Genomic DNA, 19,622 nt, shown 5'->3' with positions numbered 1-19,622 from the left:
GGAGGCTCTTCATATACGAGCCACACCCTCACTCACAGGTGTGTGTTTTCAGGTGCCATTAGCACACTAGCTTCTCTGGTGGTAGGAGTCTTTCTTTGCAGCATGGAGCTTGTTATTTTGCTCTCTGCTACCGTAGCATGCACGCGCCATACTACGTAAGTAGGTTGGGCCGGGGCCGTCTCTCCAGGCCGGTCGGATCCGACTTTGCTAGCGAACGGGAGGCTTCGCCTCAGAATCTGCTACCTCAGGTTTGCTCGTTTGGGCCTAAATACTTCCATTTGCTTTTCATTTTTGTTTGTTGGTAATAAGAGTTGGTTCCTATAAATCTTACAAGTTTCACTTTGCTTCGTTCGTCTCATATGAAAAGTTTCTTTACAGCAATCCGGCTGAAGTAAGAGTTACCCGGGCTGCACGTGACGTCATGTTTGGAGATCGGACGCAGCGTTTATTGTTTAGGCCTTTTGCTGTAGCTGTTCCTTGCCATGTGTCTCCCCCCCCCTCTTTTCCCCCCGCTACCACCATCTTTAAACTTCATGTATTTCACTTTCGTAAGCCGTGTACCGGGGTGGGCTCCCCAGGATACAGCAAAGTCACAGACATGGAAGCAACACTGACACCAGCTTTATATGCAAGAATATAAACTTTACTTTGGAAACAGTATTAACACAAGTACAAACAGTATAAGTAATACCCCAGGCCCACAGTCACCGTCCCTGTCCAAGGGACAGGCCTAGCCTGCTGGCGTACACAGCAGAGCCTACAAGTCGTACTGTGCCGCAATAGAAGACACACCTAACCGGTGGCAGACGCAGCAGAGCCTGCAAGTCAATTGCTGCACTGCAGTCCAGTACAGTAAGGCCTAACAAAGCTATAACCCTATCTAACTAGCTAATACAAGGCCTAGGCTAGTCTCTGTTACTTTAGGCGCCAAACAGTGAAGTACAATTAATAATCAGGTGTACTGACCTGCATCCGTTCTGGGCCCTAGGATGCCGCTTACCCAGGATGGCCACCAAGCTCTCAGCAACCGTGCGGCCTTGCTTGATGCTAAGGTTTTCTGTCCATACACTGGAACTGGTCTTCCTGGGACAACCTCTCTTTCAAAGTGCTGGATCCTGACAGGGGACAGCAGATACTCTCCTTCCTTTGAGTATCCATTCACTGCCGGACATCTGCAAGCCAGGATGGAATCGGATTCAGCCCCTCACAGCACAATCCTTCCACCATGTCAGATCAACACTTACTGGTTCACCCAGAAGCATGCTGACTGTGCTGCAAAACAGCGGCCTCTAGTGCCCGGAATGCCAAATGACAGCTCCAGTACAATTTAAACATAAATATACAGGCAGAGCTTATCCACAATCTCATACTTTCATGCTCCGCTGTTATCCTGAGCGGCATTTACACTTTCGGCTTTTATTTAATGTCTTATGCTGCATCCGCACGTCCTCACTGTACTGCACTTTTCTACTCTTCGTTCATATTCACTCAGATTGGTCTCACATTCAAGCTGCGCTCACCTGTTGGCTGTGACATATCATTCCGTCCCCAGCCGACAGCTGGATCCGTATTACATGCCTGTTATTACATGTTGTATACTCGGCTTACAGGCATAGCTGCTACTGTTACTCCGTTTTCATGCTCTGGACGCACCACCCTGGTGTTCCCACCTTGCTTCACTCACAACCAGAGCTGCGTTTATACCAATTTTCATGCTCTGCTCATATCCAAAGTTGTGTTCACACTTCTACTGCTACACCAGGGCGTATACCCCACTCACCAAAGCCGCTTTCCATGTCTGCGGTCACATCAAGTTAATATTCCGTTCACATCCAAAGCTGCGTCCGCATGTCTGCTTTTCACATCTTGTCCTATACTCCTTTCACTACTAGAACTGCGTCCACATGTCTGCTTTCGCATCACGTCAATACTCTGCTCACTTTCAGGTTGCATTCATACGTCTGCTTTATACCATGCTTTTCATGCGCTACCCATACTCAGAGCTGCGCCTATACCATGTTTTTAGGTACCACTCACATCCAAAGCTGCATTCACCCATTTGTTGTTACATCATGTGTTGTACTCTGCTCCCACTCAAAGCTGCATTCTCCTGTTTATTGCTACATCATGGTTTTGCTCAATCTCACCGGGGCAGTCTGCACCCACCGCTCTGGTACCTCTCTCCTGACAAACATAACTGCGTTCTTTTCAGGCTTACGTTCCCTTCCTCAGTGGTCTGTTACATTCCATAGGCCTACTTTCTGTTTAATCCTGGTTCGTATTCACTCAGACTGGTCTCCTTTTACTTCTGGTTCGTATTCACTCAGATTGGTCTCCTGCCCCAGTTCACCAAACAGCTCCTCAGCGGAGGTCAGTGGGCCGATAGGAGTACGTTTCCTGCTATGTTTTCACAAGCTGTTCATTTGTTTGTCACGATATGAGACTTCTCCTAGCGAACTTGAAATGCCTCAGGCATTTCATGTTTACGTTTATGGTTCGCGGTGGTTAGTGTTTTATGTACGAACGTGCTTCGGATTACTAATGTCTATATTTTTAACGCCTGTCGGCAGTCATGTTCCTTAGGCCACCTTCTAGCCAATCCAATCATTCAAGTCGCTTCATATGCCATCAGGTCCGGCTTACGTTTTAATTACTTATCGTCACCGCAACGTCATCCCTCTGGCTTCGGGGGCCCTATGACCGATCCGGCCTCATGGCTCCGGGGGCCCCTCGACCGCTTTTCATGTTTTGTTTGTTAAGGGTACGACATGGTTGTAGGCTGGTTAGTGTCCCAGGTTTCTGTTGGAGGTTATGCTAGTCCATGTCTTTCTAGGTCATCCAGTCCCAGTTGATTACTAAACCCGTTGGGTTAAGGCCCAATCTTTTTCCCAGCCGTCCTTAATTCTAAGGTTCGCATCCCGGCGGCTGCCCGGCCCCATGGGCCCCTGGTGGTTGCTTCAGCCCCATGGCTTCAGGGGTCTGACCAATGGTTGTCTGTCCACCTGTGCAGCTATGCTTTTGAATGACTCATATCTTTACCTGCTTGCCAGCTTATGTTATTAATTTTAGTTAATGTCCGTTATTATCTCCATTTTCTGTCACGTTTCCCTTCGTCTTTCAGGTCATGCAGTTGAACTATTGGGGTCACCTTCCACGTCGGTCAGGTCTCGTTCCTAACGATATTTCGCCTTGCATGTTATTCAGGCCACGTAGTTTATCTTGGGCCTGAATAACGATCAGGCTCATGGTTTAATTCACGTGCACCTTATTCATGTCACTTTTCATAGTTATAATTTATAAAAAAAAAAAAAAAAATCGGCCCCATGGCTTCAGGGGCCCGACGACTGCTTCGGCCCCATGGCTTCGGGGGCCCGACGACTGCTTCGGCCCCATGGCTTCGGGGGCCCGATGACTGCTTCGGCCCCATGGCTTCGGGGGCCCTACGACTGCTTCGGCCCCATGGCTTCGGGGGCCCGACGACTGCTTCGGCCCCATGGCTTCGGGGGCCTGACGACTGCTTCGGCCCCATGGCTTCGGGGGCCCGACGACTGCTTTGGCCCCATGGCTTCGGGGGCCCAACGACTGCTTTGGCCCCATGGCTTCGGGGGCCCGACGACTGCTTCGGCCCCATGGCTTCGGGGGCCCGACGTCTGTTTTCAAACCTGCTGGGCTGATTGCCTGGTTGGTTGTCCATCTGTGCATCTAGGCTGATTTGGCCCCTATGTATCGCACACATACCTGCTTCCCTAATTTCCTAATAATCTATGTTGATCGCTCAATGTTGATCCATGGCTTCGGGGGCCCGACGACCTGCTTCGGCCCCATGGCTTCGGGGGCCCGACGACCTGCTTCGGCCCCATGGCTTCGGGGGCCCGACGACCTGCTTCGGCCCCATGGCTTCGGGGGCCCGACGACTGTTTTCAGTCCTGCTGGGCTGATTGCCTGGTTGGTTGTCCATCTGTGCATCTAGGCTGGCCCCTATGTATCGCATACATACCTGCTTCCCTAATTTCCTAATAATCCATGTTGATTGCTCCATGTTGATCCATGGCTTCAGGGGCCCGACGACTGCTTCGGCCCCATGGCTTCGGGGGCCCGACGACTGCTTCGGCCCCATGGCTTCGGGGGCCCGACGACTGCTTCGGCCCCATGGCTTCGGGGGCCCGACGACTGCTTCGGCCCCATGGCTTCGGGGGCCCGACGACTGCTTCGGCCCCATGGCTTCGGGGGCCCGACGACTGTTTTCAAACCTGCTGGGCTGATTGCCTGGTTGGTTGTCCATTTGTGCATCTAGGCTGATTTGGCCCTTATGTATCGCATACATACCTGCTTCCCTAATTTCCTAATAATCCATGTTGATCGCTCATTTTATGTTTTGACCGCAAACTGGTCCGGTTCGCCCTACAGCATTATTGTCATGTCTTACGCAGATATTTCGTCTTTCTTTAATTGTTCATGCTTTCGTTCAGGTCCTGCCAGAGGAAGAACAAGTAGGGCAATTCGCTCTAGCATTTCAGTCTCTGATTGTAGTCGATCATATCTTGTCAACCAGGTCCCAGCGCAAAGTCTTTGCCTTTTTACCACGACCAGGAATTCATTTTCGCCAGTAGCTTCATTGCATTGCATTCCCTCACTCATGGCAGGGCATAGACAGAATCTTGTATATTATGGCTTCATAGCTTCTTGCCGCACTAACCTCCGACTCCCTACAACCACGTTGAATCGGATTTTGGACAAGGTCCAGCATTTTCTCACGGTAGAAGATTCAGATAGTAGGTCGGTCTTCACGTCTCAAGCGTAAAAATAATTCTCAGGGGCGCACAGTAGAACAAAGCGCGGATAGCTGTTGTCTGGGTAACTATTCAAGGATTCTCTTCCTATCTACATGGTTCTTTTTGGCCCTCATTCCTGCATAGTCTAGGCAGTTAGGTTTTGGTCCCACGATCTCCTGACGCTAGGGCATTGCCAGTACTCGCGCTAGAACCAAACTTTACAAGTTTCAGTTGGTTTTTATGATCCATTTCACAACTTATTCTCGGTCCTCCATTCCGCTTTGGTGCAGTATCCGCAATATTGAGCATCATGTCTCTGGCCTTGTCATCCACAAGATGGGTTGTAGGTTTCCTACTGGTCTTGCCTCACATACCCCGAATTTTCACTCTAGATCCCGGATGCCTTGCAGTTGGCTTGGGGATTAGTTTGTACATGCTATTCAAAATCCTTTTCTACCCTACTTGGTTGGTTTTTGCCCACTTATAGGCCTACCCACGATCATGGCTTAGGGCACACAACAAGCTATTTAGTCAGGTCAGCTAAGACACGCCTAGCTGGGTTAGGTTGTTCCTGTTGTTTTCTCCCTAGGGTTCTTCGGATACCTCTTGGCCGTAGCCATGACCACAAGTTGGTAAGGCTGATTAGTCAGCCTGCATTTGTGGGAGGGGCGGAGGCTCTTCATATACGAGCCACACCCTCACTCACAGGTGTGTGTTTTCAGGTGCCCCACCCTCCCTCCCTTATCTTCTCATTTCCACAGGGTATGCCCACTTATAGGCCTACCCACGATCATGGCTTAGGGCACACAACAAGCTATTTAGTCAGGTCAGCTAAGACACGCCTAGCTGGGTTAGGTTGTTCCTGTTGTTTTCTCCCTAGGGTTCTTCGGATACCTCTTGGCAGTAGCCATGACCACAAATATGTATATACCTGTAAGTCCTTCTAACAGGCTGTTGACACCTTGCACATAATTACACCTAATTACCCCTAAGTAGTGCTGGCACCACATACAGTACAGACCAAAAGTTTGGACACACCTTCTCATTCAAAGAGTTTTTTTTATTTTCATGACTATGAAAATTGTAGATTCACACTGAAGGCATCAAAACTATGAATTAACACATGTGGAATTATATACATAACACAAAAATGTGAAACAACTGAAAATATGTCATATTCTAGGTTCTTCAAAGTAGCCACCTTTTGCTTTGATTACTGCTTTGAACACTTTCGGCATTCTCTTGATGAGCTTCAAGAGGTAGTCAGCTGAAATGGTCTTCCAACAGTCTTGAAGGAGTTCCCAGAGATGCTTAGCACTTGTTGGCCATTTTGCTGTCACTCTGCGGTCCAGCTCATCCCAAACCATCTCGATTCGGTTCAGGTCCGGTGACTGTGGAGGCCAAGTCATCTGGCGCAGCACCCCATCACTCTCCTTCATGGTCAAATAGCCCTTACACAGCCTGGAGGTGTGTTTGGGGTCATTGTCCTGTTGAAAAATAAATGATGGTCCAACTAAACGCAACCCGGATGGAATAGCATGCCGCTGCAAGATGCTGTGGTAGCCATGCTGGTTCAGTATGCCTTCAATTTTGAATAAATCCCCAACAGTATCACCAGCAAAGAACCCCCACACCATTATACCTCCTCCTCCATGCTTCACGGTGGGAATCAGGCATGTAGAGTCCATCCATTCATCTTTTCTGCGTCGCACAAAGACACGGTGGTTGGAACCAAAGATCTCAAATTTGGACTCCTCAGACCATAGCACAGATTTCCACTGGTCTAATGTCCATTCCTTGTGTTCTTTAGCCCAAACAAGTCTCTTCTGCTTGTTGCCTGTCCTTAGCAGTGGTTTCCTAGCAGATATTCTACCATGAAGGCCTGATTCACACAGTCTCCTCTTAACAGTTGTTCTTGAGATGTGTCTGCTGCTAAAACTCTGTGTGGCATTGACCTGCTCTCTAATCTGAGCTGCTGTTAACCTGTGATTTCTGAGGCTGGTGACTCGGATGAACTTATCCTCTGCAGCAGAGGTGACTCTTGGTCTTCCTTTCCTGGGGCGGTCCGCATGTGAGCCAGTTTCTTTGTAGTGCTTGATGGTTTTTGTGACTGCACTTGGGGACACTTTCAAAGTTTTCCCAATTTTTTGGACTGACTGACCTTCATTTCTTAAAGTAATGATGGCCACTCGTTTTTCTTTACTTAGCTGCTTTTTTCTTGCCATAATACACATTCTAGCAGTCTATTCAGCAGGACTATCAGCTGTGTATCCACCTGACTTCTCCACAACGCAACTGATGGTCCCAACCCCATTTATAAGGCAAGAAATCCCACTTATTAAACCTGACAGGCCACACCTGTGAAGTGAAAACCATTTCAGGTGACTACCTCTTGAAGCTCATCAAGAGAATGCCAAGAGTGTGCAAAGCAGTAATCAAAGCAAAAGGTGGCTACTTTGAAGAACCTAGAATATGACATATTTTCAGTTGTTTCACACTTTTTTGTTATGTATATAATTCCACATGTGTTAATTCATAGTTTTGATGCCTTCAGTGTGAATCTACAATTTTCATAGTCATGAAAATAAAGAAAACTCTTTGAATGAGAAGGTGTGTCCAAACTTTTGGTCTGTACTGTATATGTATGTAGAGCTGGGGGATAGGGAAGTTGAGAACAGTCCAGAAGAAGTTCAAGTGCAGCAGTGAGAGTACTGCAGCAAAGGCAGCACAAGTTTAGCTCTAAGCCAAGGAAAGCTACCTCCAACATCAGACCCACAGAAGTCAGATGCCTCAGCCAGGCTTAAAGGAAATGATTAAGAAAGTGGACGACCAAAGCTAGGGCTGAACCTGCTTTACCTGGAAGGGCTGACATTAAGCTACTCCTCTGAGTTGTGTGCAGGCCAAGGATAGGCGTGAGACAGTGTGTTAAGAGAGTATAAGGAGAGACTAGTGGAGGTGAGAGTGTTGCCCCAGCCTATGGACCCTATTAGCAACCATAGTGAGACAGTATTTAGCCTACAGTGCTTGTTCAAACTCTACAGTGAAGTACAAGCTGTATGCAGAGCTGCATTCCTTTATGGAAATTGTGAGTAAGCCGATAAGGAAAGATACATGTATAATGCCATATGAAGCAGTTTATTGATGTATACTCCACACCTGGAAGAAAGTCAATAAGAAGTTATAACAGCTTGAGTATGATCAGAATCTATACCTCACCAAGAGCCTTTTACTAGAAGAACAGCCAAGTGTAATGTGCTTTGTATGGATTACAAAGCATCCACATTGGAATTCAGTGAGCTCCTTAGATCAACCCAGAATGCATGGCTGGATGCATATACCTGTGGATATTGCAGTACGCCGCCCTGCAGGGTATTGCGATTGTGAGGTCACGGTTAATAGACAAACGAGGGTTGCTCTGGGTTACTCACAGTTTGTAGAGAGACCCTGGGCAGTCGTACAGCAGTGATAGAGAGGCTGGCACAGCGGTCCTCTGGGGCACTCTCTGTATGTAGGGACCAGGCCTGATGTTGGGTGAGGTGCCCTGGATGTTGCAGGTGTTTAATGTGCCTGGGGCAAGGTCCCTTTAAGATTTGTGACGACAGTGCATGTAACGGTGGCACACCGATTTGATAGTGGTAATAAGTGAGGAACACGATGTTGTGGTGAACCAAACTTTATTTACTGAGAACAGTTAACTTTATACAGTCCTTTGTAAAGTTCCAGGTACAGCAGTAGTAATAAGCAGGCTTTAAATATACGGCAGGTACAATGTTCTTTGCAAGATACACAGAGGGTAAAACACTTACAGACTAGGCTGCACTTTTCCTCAGAAATCCTGTGCACTATTCCTCAGAACTCCTGGCTGTCTCAGTCCCAAAGCCCGTATGCCCTAATGCTGGCTTTATCCTTGGTAGAAAACCTCCTCAGGTATATATCCTTGCTTTGGGGGAATCCTTCTGCCCTTCAGCTCCTTTGTCTAGCTGGAATACTGGCTCTGCTCTGCTTATGGGAACTTGGTTTCTCTCAGGAGGCAACCCCTTCTCCTGGTGTAAATCTTCTGAGCTAACTATGGCTCAATATCCTCAGGCTGGCTAGTGTGCACTTACTAGTCTCCTGGACTACACTACTCTTTCTTGTCTGGGCCTAACTATATATATTAGGGGCTCCCTATCTCCCTCTAATGTCTAGGAGGAGGAACTACACCCTAACAGGCCTGATACACAGACAATAGGAAAACACACATAAAACATCATATCCCTTACAATGGTCATATTAACCCTTGTGTAGTGCCCACATTTGTCTAGTGGGACACTACACAATGGGAATAAATAAAATACCCAAGAGGTGTGTCCCAGTACCATTCAGAATAGTGAACAAACTTTCTTTAATTAAAAGGGATTGATCACCCTTATGTAAATAAAAGTAATGCAGTATAATATACATGATGGTTGAGTTTTATGTTACTGAATGAAAACTTTCTGTCTGAAAGCCACCCTTAGCTGCTCTCACTGCTAAAAGGTTTTCTACAATCAGTATCAGTCTAGGGTAGAGCGTTACATTTGCAGTACAGGAAAGAAGAAATTTTGCCACTGGTGTCTTTATCTTATTAGGCATGTTTTCACTTATGCAGTAGTTGTAAAATCCATTGTTGTAAAAGCATTGTAGTAAAATCCCAGTTGTTTCCAATCTCTGAAGTGTTTCCATTCACTAGAATGGACAAAGATAAAATTTGAGTTTCTTTACAGAGTGAAGTAGCTTTATTTACATTAAACTTAAGAAACCATTAAAGGAGTTCTCCTGGATTTTGAAAATGATGGCCATGGAGCCGATCAGCTGTATGAAGAGGCCATGGCTCACTATGAGCGCTTAGGCCTCTTCCTGGGCAATGTGACAACATATTCATCAGTCACATGGCCTACGACAGGTGCAACTCAGTCCCATTCAAGTGAATGCGGCGGAGCTGCAATACCAAGCATGGCCAAGCATGCTTGGTAAGCTATGATGAGGCCATAGCACTCACCAGAGCTTCGGTTAATACCAAGGCTTCCTCAAACAGCTGATCGGCGATCTCATATTGATGACCTATCCTGAGGATAGGCCATCAAAATGAAAATCCCGGAGAGCCACTTTAAAGTGCAACAAAGTGATCTACAAACCTAATCAAAGCTTATTTGCCAAAAAAACATGTGATTACATTAGCAAGATATATTGTACCTATGTGTCTGACAAATCTTTTCTAGTGGTCAGGCTATCCTTTGCACTTTTCACCCTGTACTAGATACTATTTCAGTTTGGTGAGTTTACAGTATGTACATTGATGTAGTATGTGCTACAAAATCAAAGATTTCTCTCTGTTTAATACATACTGGTATTTGGTATGGAAATAAGGGGGTATGGACATTCCCGCCCAGGTTCAGGTTAATGTCTCCAGAACTGTCCCTGATTGCCTGAAGTTGTGCTTAATGAACTGTATTGTAGTCAAGAACAGATCCAAGTATTCACACAGGAAAGCAGCCAGATGATGAGACAAAGGTTTAGGCAGATGACAGGCCAGGGATCAAAACCAGAAGAACAACAACTGGTAACAACCAAATGGTAAATCCAAGGAGCATGACAAAAGCAGAAACATAAATTTAGGAACAGAGCCAACTAAGGGATGTGCCTTGAAGGGATTGATCAGGATTTAAAAAAAATTAGCTAACAGTAGAAAAGTTGATAAAATAAAAACAATACTTACCAGTTTAATCCCATTTTTATCATATTGTTTTCCCTGTTTTCTAGTAGATCAGCAATAGAGTTAGATTGTAGCTATATATAAGTAATATAAACTACTGCACCGACTCCCTAGAGCGTTCTGTCCTCTATATACTATACCAAGAACAGCGCAAAACACTTTATACTGGCTGTGGCTGGTACTACAGCTCAATCCAATTCACTTTAATAGGATTGAGCTACACAAAATGTGACCAATGGATATGATATCAAAAGATGAGGCTGAGGCTGGGATTCTGGTGCAGTATTTATGTACTAAACATGGTTCTGGTGATGTATTTGACTTTTGGGCTTGGTTCTGGTGCTGCATTTATGTAGTGAACATGGTTGTGGTGCTGTATTAGTGTTATGAGCTTGGTTCTGGTGCTGTATTTGACTTTTGGGCTTGGTTCTGGTGCTGCATTTATGTAGTGAACATGGTTCTGGTGCTGTATTAGTGTTATGAGCTTGGTTCTGATGCTGCATTTATGTAGTGAACATGGCTGTGGTGCTGTATTAGTGTTATGAGCTTGGTTCTGGTGCTGCATTTATGTAGTGAACATGGTTGTGGTGCTGTATTAGTGTTATGAGCTTGGTTCTGGTGCTGTATTTGACTTTTGGGCTTGGTTCTGGTGCTGCATTTATGTAGTGAACATGGTTGTGGTGCTGTATTAGTGTTATGAGCTTGGTTCTGGTGCTGCATTTATGTAGTGAACATGGTTGTGGTGCTGTATTAGTGTTATGAGCTTGGTTCTGGTGCTGTATTAGTGTTATGAGCTTGGTTCTGGTGCTGTATTTATGTAGTGAACTTGGTTCTGGTGCTGTATTTGACTTTGGGCTTGGTTCTGGTGCTGCATTTATGTAGTGAACATGGTTGTGGTGCTGTATTAGTGTTATGAGCTTGGTTCTGGTGTTGCATTTATGTAGTGAACATGGTTGTGGTGCTGTATTAGTGTTATGAGCTTGGTTCTGGTGCTGCATTTATGTAGTGAACATGGTTGTGGTGCTGTATTAGTGTTATGAGCTTGGTTCTGGTGCTGCATTTATGTAGTGAACATGGTTGTGGTGCTGTATTAGTGTTATGAGCTTGGTTCTGGTGCTGCATTTATGTAGTGAACATGGTTGTGGTGCTGTATTAGTGTTATGAGCTTGGTTCTGGTGCTGCATTTATGTAGTGAACATGGTTGTGGTGCTGTATTAGTGTTATGAGCTTGGTTCTGGTGCTGTATTAGTGTTTTGAGCTTGGTTCTGGTGCTGTATTTATGTAGTGAACTTGGTTCTGGTGCTGTATTTGACTTTGGGCTTGGTTCTGGTGCTGCATTTATGTAGTGAACATGGTTGTGGTGCTGTATTAGTGTTATGAGCTTGGTTCTGGTGCTGCATTTATGTGCTATGCTTAGTTCCAGAGTTGTAATTATGTAATTCTAGCATCGCATTTGTGTGTTACATGTGCATCAGATGCTATGCTTGATCTGATCACTAACCATTCACATCTGTGTTGTCAGGGCCTCTGTCACAGATTCTATGAAAAAGAGAAGCCGCATCCTGTTTGATGAAAGAATAGTGCTGTGTGCCCTATACATTTTTCCCCTTCTCTCCGTGCATAGTGATCGCCCTGTCCATGCATATAATACACATATAGGTCTGTCACTGAGTTATACGTTTAGTGAGTGTTTGGAAGACACATCATGAAAGGGTTGGGGGCATACATGGAAGGTGGAGGAGTCTTATGAAAAGGAGCGTGTCTACACCTTTAAACAATTTGGTGCTACGACAACTAGTTAATACTGGTAAGTATGCTACAGCACGGTGTATACTGCACTAACAAATCCTCCTGATTTACTCCAAAGCAGTCTACAATATGTCCTACAGCGTGTGGTGGAGGAAAGCTTTGCATTAGAGGACCCTGAATAAATGGAGTGCTGCCTACCTCCGGAACCCTTAATCTGGCCCTGCCTCCACATGACATGGCATCTGCCGACTCCATCCTGATCAGGGCACCATTCTTCTGCTGAACATCTTATGTCCCGCACTCTCATTTCATATACTTTCAAGTGTGAAAAAACATCATGTTAAACAGGGAGGTGGTCAATGATTCTGCTCCACTGAAATGAGCTCAAAACTTAGTGGAAGAGAAAGGAGCAGCATGACCCTGGCAGGGCCGGATTTGGATGAAAAAGCAACTCTGGCACGAAAAATAACACCAGCCCTTGTTCCCCTCCCCACAATACTGTGCAAAAATAAATGCCTATAACCTCAATCTCTGGCTTTATATCAGGAGTTATTTGGATAGGAGAGCGGAGATAAGACAGGTAACAGTTTGATCCCCAGCGCCATCTGTAGAGGTGCCTTCATTTACTAAATTAAGGAGGCAGAGGGGCAGATATGGCAGCAGGATTGGTCACCTAGTGATATGGTAGTATGTGATCTGTCAGTGTATAACTAAGCAGATTCTGCCATTTATAAAGTATATAATACTGAGGACCAATCATATTTAGGCATTTGTGATGATTAGAGATCAGGGAATTTCATATTTTGAAATTCGTTCACACTTTATTTGTTGGTAAAAGGTGAATTGCGTTATGGATTCCGTTACCACGGACCATAACGCAATTCAATGACGGAATGCATAACGGAATGCCTTTAGAGGCATTCCGTTATTCATTCCATCATAATAGAAGTCTATGGGCTGCAAAACGGATCCGTCCTGTTTCCGTTATGCAGGGGACTGCCCAAATCAGTGAAGTGTCCAGTGATTCTAAGAGCGACTCCTGTCATATACAGGTCATACGGAATCACAGTATTATTTCACTACCACAGCAGACTCCCTATGTGTATTACTGCAAGACACAGTGTTCTACACCACTATAAAGGCTCTCTGCAGCCAGGAAATAACCAATTTTAAAGCGATTTGCAGCTAATAAATTCAGATCGAAGTAAATTTTTCTTAAAAAAATTCGGTGAACCGGCCGAATTGAATTTTTGAAAAATTTGCTCATCTCTAGTTATAGTACATGCAATTCTATGCTTAATACTTATACATGATATTTGTATTCTTGTAGTTTTATAAATTAATCAATCGTATACAATCACATATATACAACCTATTGACCAATAAATAAGTTAGACTATACAGAACAGTCCTCTTATTTGGAAGACAGGAATGGTTTATACTGAATGTCAGACTTCGCACTGTGTGAACATGTAAGAAGACAGAGGCCCCTAGAGGCAGACCTATATATGCTGTGGAACCATTGATTAAAGTATAACTGAGAGAATTGGGGAATTAAACCATATTTCAAATGTGTTTCCTGTAAAAAAAAAATCATACGTCAGACCTAGCTTTCCTCAATAATGATAAGACCTAAGACCTCTTCTATGGTGTGTTCAAGTCCTTCACATTAAGGGATGCAAGTGTGATATCAGCTATTGTGAAGTAAGGGAGAAACAACAACCAAAGAATAAACAGTAAAAACCGAATATAAACAGAGAATTAAATGTACCTTACCCATATGTATAATAACCATATAAAGGCTCCTGGTGAAAATGCCACCAGGACACAATGTGTCCTCATGCCACCACATATGTCCCCAGGGAGGACATATGTGGTGGCATGAGGACACATTGTGAACAATCCCAAGCTGGCACCACAGCAGGTACATGTTTAGTTGACACATTATAGTGGAAAACAGACCAGTAGGGAACCCAGGAAGAGTTAGCACAGACACTGGAGAGGAACAGAACATTATAGAGTTGTTTTAAAGAAATAGACTCTCTGCAGTTTTGACTATGCCAAGGGAGGGCCGGTAGATGTTCAAGGCCGCTGCAGCCTCTGAACTCAACTGTATCGGAGTCCACTAGACACAGATGCAATGGAGCCTACTGCAGCGCCGACGGGACAAGGAAACCACTAGTTCCTGCCCTGCTATTCTGTAGTACCCCAGAGTGGGCAGTACAATTCCTAGACCCTGCTACTATCTCTAATGGCTAACTAATAATGTCATCTGTATATTTAATTCCAGGTCCTTTTACATTGTGCCTTAATAACATGGTTATGTAACTTATGTATTGGTATTACATGTAATGTGCCTGGTTCACCAGCAGGTGGCAGTGTATCTGGCAGAGGGAGATCTTTAGATAGAATGGAACTTACTGTACCATTCTATTCTCCCCTTTTGGGCAGAAATGGGCTAGCATGTAGTTATAGATACAGTACAGACCAAAAGTTTGGACACACCTTCTCATTCAAAGAGTTTTCTATATTTTCATGACTATGAAGGCATCAAAACTATGAATTAACACATGTGGAATTATATACATAACAAACAAGTGTTAAACAACTGAAAATATGTCATATTCTAGGTTCTTCAAAGTAGCCACCTTTTGCTTGGATTACTGCTTTGCACACTCTTGGCATTCTCTTGATGAGCTTCAAGAGGTAGTCACTTGAAATGGTCTTCCAACAGTCTTGAAGGAGTTCCCAGAGATGCTTAGCACTTGTTGGCCCTTTTGCCTTCACTCTGCGGTCCAGCTCACCCCAAACCATCTCGATTGGGTTCAGGTCCTGTGACTGTGGAGGCTAGGTCATCTGGCGCAGCCCCCCATCACTCTCCTTCATGGTCAAATAGCCCTTACTTTCAAAGTTTTCCCAATTTTTCGGCTGACTGACTGACCTTAATTTCTTAAAGTAATGATGGCTACTCGTTTTTCTTTACTTAGCTGCTTTTTTCTTGCCATAATACAAATTATAACACAGTCTATTCAGTAGGATTATCAGCTGTGTATCCACCTGACTTCTCCTCAACGCAACTGATGGTCCCAACCCCATTTATAAGGCAAGAAATCCCACTTATTAAACCTGACGGGGGCACACCTGTGAAGTGAAAACCATTTCAGGGGACTACCTCTTGAAGCTCATCAAGAGAATGCCAAGAGTGTGCAAAGAAGTAATCCAAGAAAAAGGTGGCTACTTTGAAGAACCTAGAATATGACATATTTTCAGTTGTTTCACACTTGTTTGTTATGTATATAATCCACATGTGTTAATTCATAGTTTTGATGCCTTCAGTGTGAATCTACAATTTTCATAGTCATGAAAATAAAGAAAACTCTTTGAATGAGAAGGTGTGTCCAAACTTTTGGTCTGTACTGTATATAGTTTTATAAAGCAGTATATTGATACATCAGATATATATAATATGTGGCGCACAGGACTGACAGAATCTATGGTGGAGGTGCTCACAGTGAAGAGGAATCACCCTTCCTCTAGGGTTGATGAAAGATAAATGCAAAAGATACTGGGCACTCTCACTGTCTATGAGACCACATAATTTATTATAGAATTGCAATTATGAACAGTAATATTAATACATATAATTAATATAGTGCATATAAATAACACGCTATATCATACAATATAAAATCCGGATAAATTGTTCTAAAATTTTAGAACAATTTATCCGGATTTTATATTGTATGATATAGCGTGTTATTTATATGCACTATATTAATTATATGTATTAATATTACGGTTCATAATTGCAATTCTATAATAAATTATGTGGTCTCATAGACAGTGAGAGTGCCCAGTATCTTTTGCATTTATATTGATACATCAGTTAAAAAGTATAAAAGATGAAGTGGGTATAGATATATAGTATATCCAGCCGTGTACTGATATGTGAGGTAAGAGGTATAATACATGCAGTGAGTACAGGTATAAAGTATACAAAGCAATGTACTCATGTGAGATAGGAGGTGTAATTTATACCTCATAACTCACATATCAGTACACTGCTGGATATACTATATATCTGTACACACTGCTTCTATTATACTTCAGACCTCACATATTAGTACACTGCTGTATATACTATATATCTGTATGTACTGCATCTATTATACCTCGTACCTCACATATTAGTACACTGCTGTGTATACTATATATTTGTATATATTGCATATATTATACAGGTGTAATAGATGCAGTGGGTACAGCTAGTATATACAGCAGTGTACTGATCTGTGAGGTATGAGGTATAATAGAAGCAGTGTGTACAGATAGAGTATATACAGCAGTGTACTGATATTTGAAATACAAGGTGTAATTTTTACCTAGTAGCACACATATCAGTACACTGATGTATATACTATATATACACCCACTGCATCTATTATAACTCTTTTTTTATTTATTTATATTTTTTGTTAGTCATATAAAAGAAGAATGTACAGACCGAAGGTTAATGTCTAAAAGAAAAGTTAGGCTCACAGGCCTGCAAAGTGTTCCATTATCATTACACTGAGATCATACAAATAAAGATGTATGTTATGCAAGCGGGTGTGGACCCACTGCGCCACTGACTGGGTATACTCTGGAGGGGCGTAACTAAGCCACTACCTGGTCTTCACTAGAGCCTCTGATGGTGAGGATAGGCTTGGGCTCTTAGGGTAGTTGCCAGGGGCTACTCTAGAGCAGTCCCCGAGTCAGTGGCAGCTGACCAGGGGGTCAGAGTACTCAGTGCAAGCACCGAGGGGACTTGTGTGGCCAGGAGGTTCCGGGTCTGGACAGGTGGCAATCAATCGAAGTCAGTAAGCAAAGTCTGCCACTAACTATCTGTATTATATGCAGGGACAGTTTTAGACAAAATGTGGCCCTGGGCAAAATAAAAAGGGGGCCCACATCTTGTAAAAATTGTGCTAAAAAAAACAGCGCAAAGTCCGACACCCCCGCCGATCAGCTGTTTGAGGAGACGGCGCGTACTGTTCACTGTTGCTATCCCATAGACATACAGCAGCAGAGCAGAAAGACAGGAGGGAGACGGGTGTCAGAACCCCGCCGATCTAATATTGATGACCTATCCTAAGGATAGGTCATCAATATGAAAAAACCCGGAGAACCTCTTGAAGCTACCCCCAATACTGTGCCTGTTGTGCTCCTCCCATCCACAAACACTATACTATACAAACAGACTGCCCTCATTTGTAATGGTGCCCCCAATAGTGATAATACTCCCCAAGACAGCCCCCATTAGTAGCAATGCCCTCCATATTGCGTCCAATAATATCGCCCCTACAGTACCCTAGTAGTAATAATATAACCATAATGCTCCCAGTGGTCTAATGTCCCCCTGTAGTGCCCCCCACTAGTTCCAATATATAATGTTTCCCCCATAGTGCCAATATACACTGAACAAAAATATAAACGCAACACTTTCGGTTTTGCTCCCATTTTGCATGAGCTGAACTCAAAGATCTGAAACATTTTCTACATACACAAAAGATCCATTACTCTCAAATATTGTTCACAAATCTGTCTAAATCTGTGTTAGTGAGCACTTCTCCTTTGCCGAGATAATCCATCCCACCTCATAGGTGAGGCATATCAGCACGATTAGACAGCATGAATATTGCACAAGTGTGCCTAACTGCCCACAATAAAAGGCCACTCTGAAATGTGCACAGTTTTTCCTTACTGGGGGGGGGGGGGGGGCAGAAAACCAGTCAGTATCTGGTGTGGCCACCATTTGCCTCATGCAGTGCAACACATCTGTCGCATAGAGTTGATCAGGTTGTTGATTGAGGCCTGTGGAATCTTGGTCCACTTCTCTTTAATAGCTGTGTGAAGTTGAAGAATATTGGCAGGAACTGGAACACGCTGTCCTATACGCCGATCCAGAGCATCCCAAACATGCTCAATGGGTGATATGTCCGGTGAGTATGCTGGCCATGCAAGAACTTGGATGTTTTCAGCTTCCAGGAATTGTGTACAGATCCTTGCAATATGGGGGCCGTGCATTATCATGCTGCAACATGAGGTGATGGTCGTGGATAAATGGCACTACAATGGGCCTCAGGATCTCATCACGGTATCTCTGTGCATTCAAAATGCCATCAATAAAATGCACCTGTGTTTGTTGTCCATAACATACACCTGCCCATACCATAACCCCACTGCCACCATGGGCCACTCGATCCACAACGTTGACGTCAAACCGCTCACCCACACCATGTCACACGCTGTCTGCCATCTGCCCTGAACAGTAAAAATCGGGACTCATCCGTGTACGGAACGCCTCTCCAACGTGCCGGCTGCCATAATAAACTGAGAGAAATGAACATTCATTGCAGGGCTCTGGTAGACATTCCTGCAGTCAGCATGCCAATTGCACGCTCCCTCAAACGTTGCGACATCTGGGGCATTTTGCTATGTGAACACACTGCACATTTCAGAGTGGCCTTTTATTGTGGGCAGTCTAAGGCACACCTGTGCAATATTCATGCTGTCTAATCAGCACCTTGATATGCCACACCTGTGAGGTGGGTTGGATTATCTCGGCAAAGGAGAAGTGCTCACTAACGCAGATTTAGACAGATTTGTGATCAATATTTGAGAGTAATGGGTAAATGGGAGCAAAACCGAAAGGGTTGTGTTTATATTTTTGTTCAGTGTATATATATATATATATATATATATATATATATATATATAAAAATAAGAAATTCCGCAGCACATCCAGGTTGTAAGAAAGTAAAAAAAGGCTTTATTCACCAAGCATGCGACGTTTCAATCCTCTCAATGGGATTTTCCTCAAGCAGTGACTGCTTGAGGAAAATCCCATTGAGAGGATTGAAACGTCGCATGCTTGGTGAATAAAGTCTTTTTTTACTTTCTTACAACCTGGATGTGCTGCGGAATTTCTTATTTTTATACATTTGGAGGTGGATCGCCTACCCAGCCGCTGGCACTCCGCATACACCCTACAGATAGTGGTGCTGCCCACACTTTCTTTCTATATATATATATATATAAATCCAGAAAAACGAGAGGCACTCCAATGAAAAAGAAATAGTGAACCTTTATTCACCCAGGTGCAACGTTTCGGCTCTGCTCTTGAGCCTTTTTCAAGCATAAATACAACTCCACAACACAGCCTTAAATACAGGTGAATTAATTAACAAATAGATCATGTGATCATACTCCACCCAGTGGGTGTGACAAAATCGTAACCATGACAAAATGCAACACTGTGAATACATAAAATTATCCTGTGCAAACTGTGCAATTATGAAAACATAAATCGCAAGACATGTAAATAA

The sequence above is a fragment of the Bufo gargarizans genome, chromosome 3 (assembly GCF_014858855.1).
Source record: "Bufo gargarizans isolate SCDJY-AF-19 chromosome 3, ASM1485885v1, whole genome shotgun sequence".
In the NCBI taxonomy this organism is placed as follows: Eukaryota; Metazoa; Chordata; class Amphibia; order Anura; family Bufonidae; genus Bufo; species Bufo gargarizans.
The sequence above is the reverse complement of the archived record's forward strand: the minus strand, read 5'-3'. Positions refer to the sequence as shown.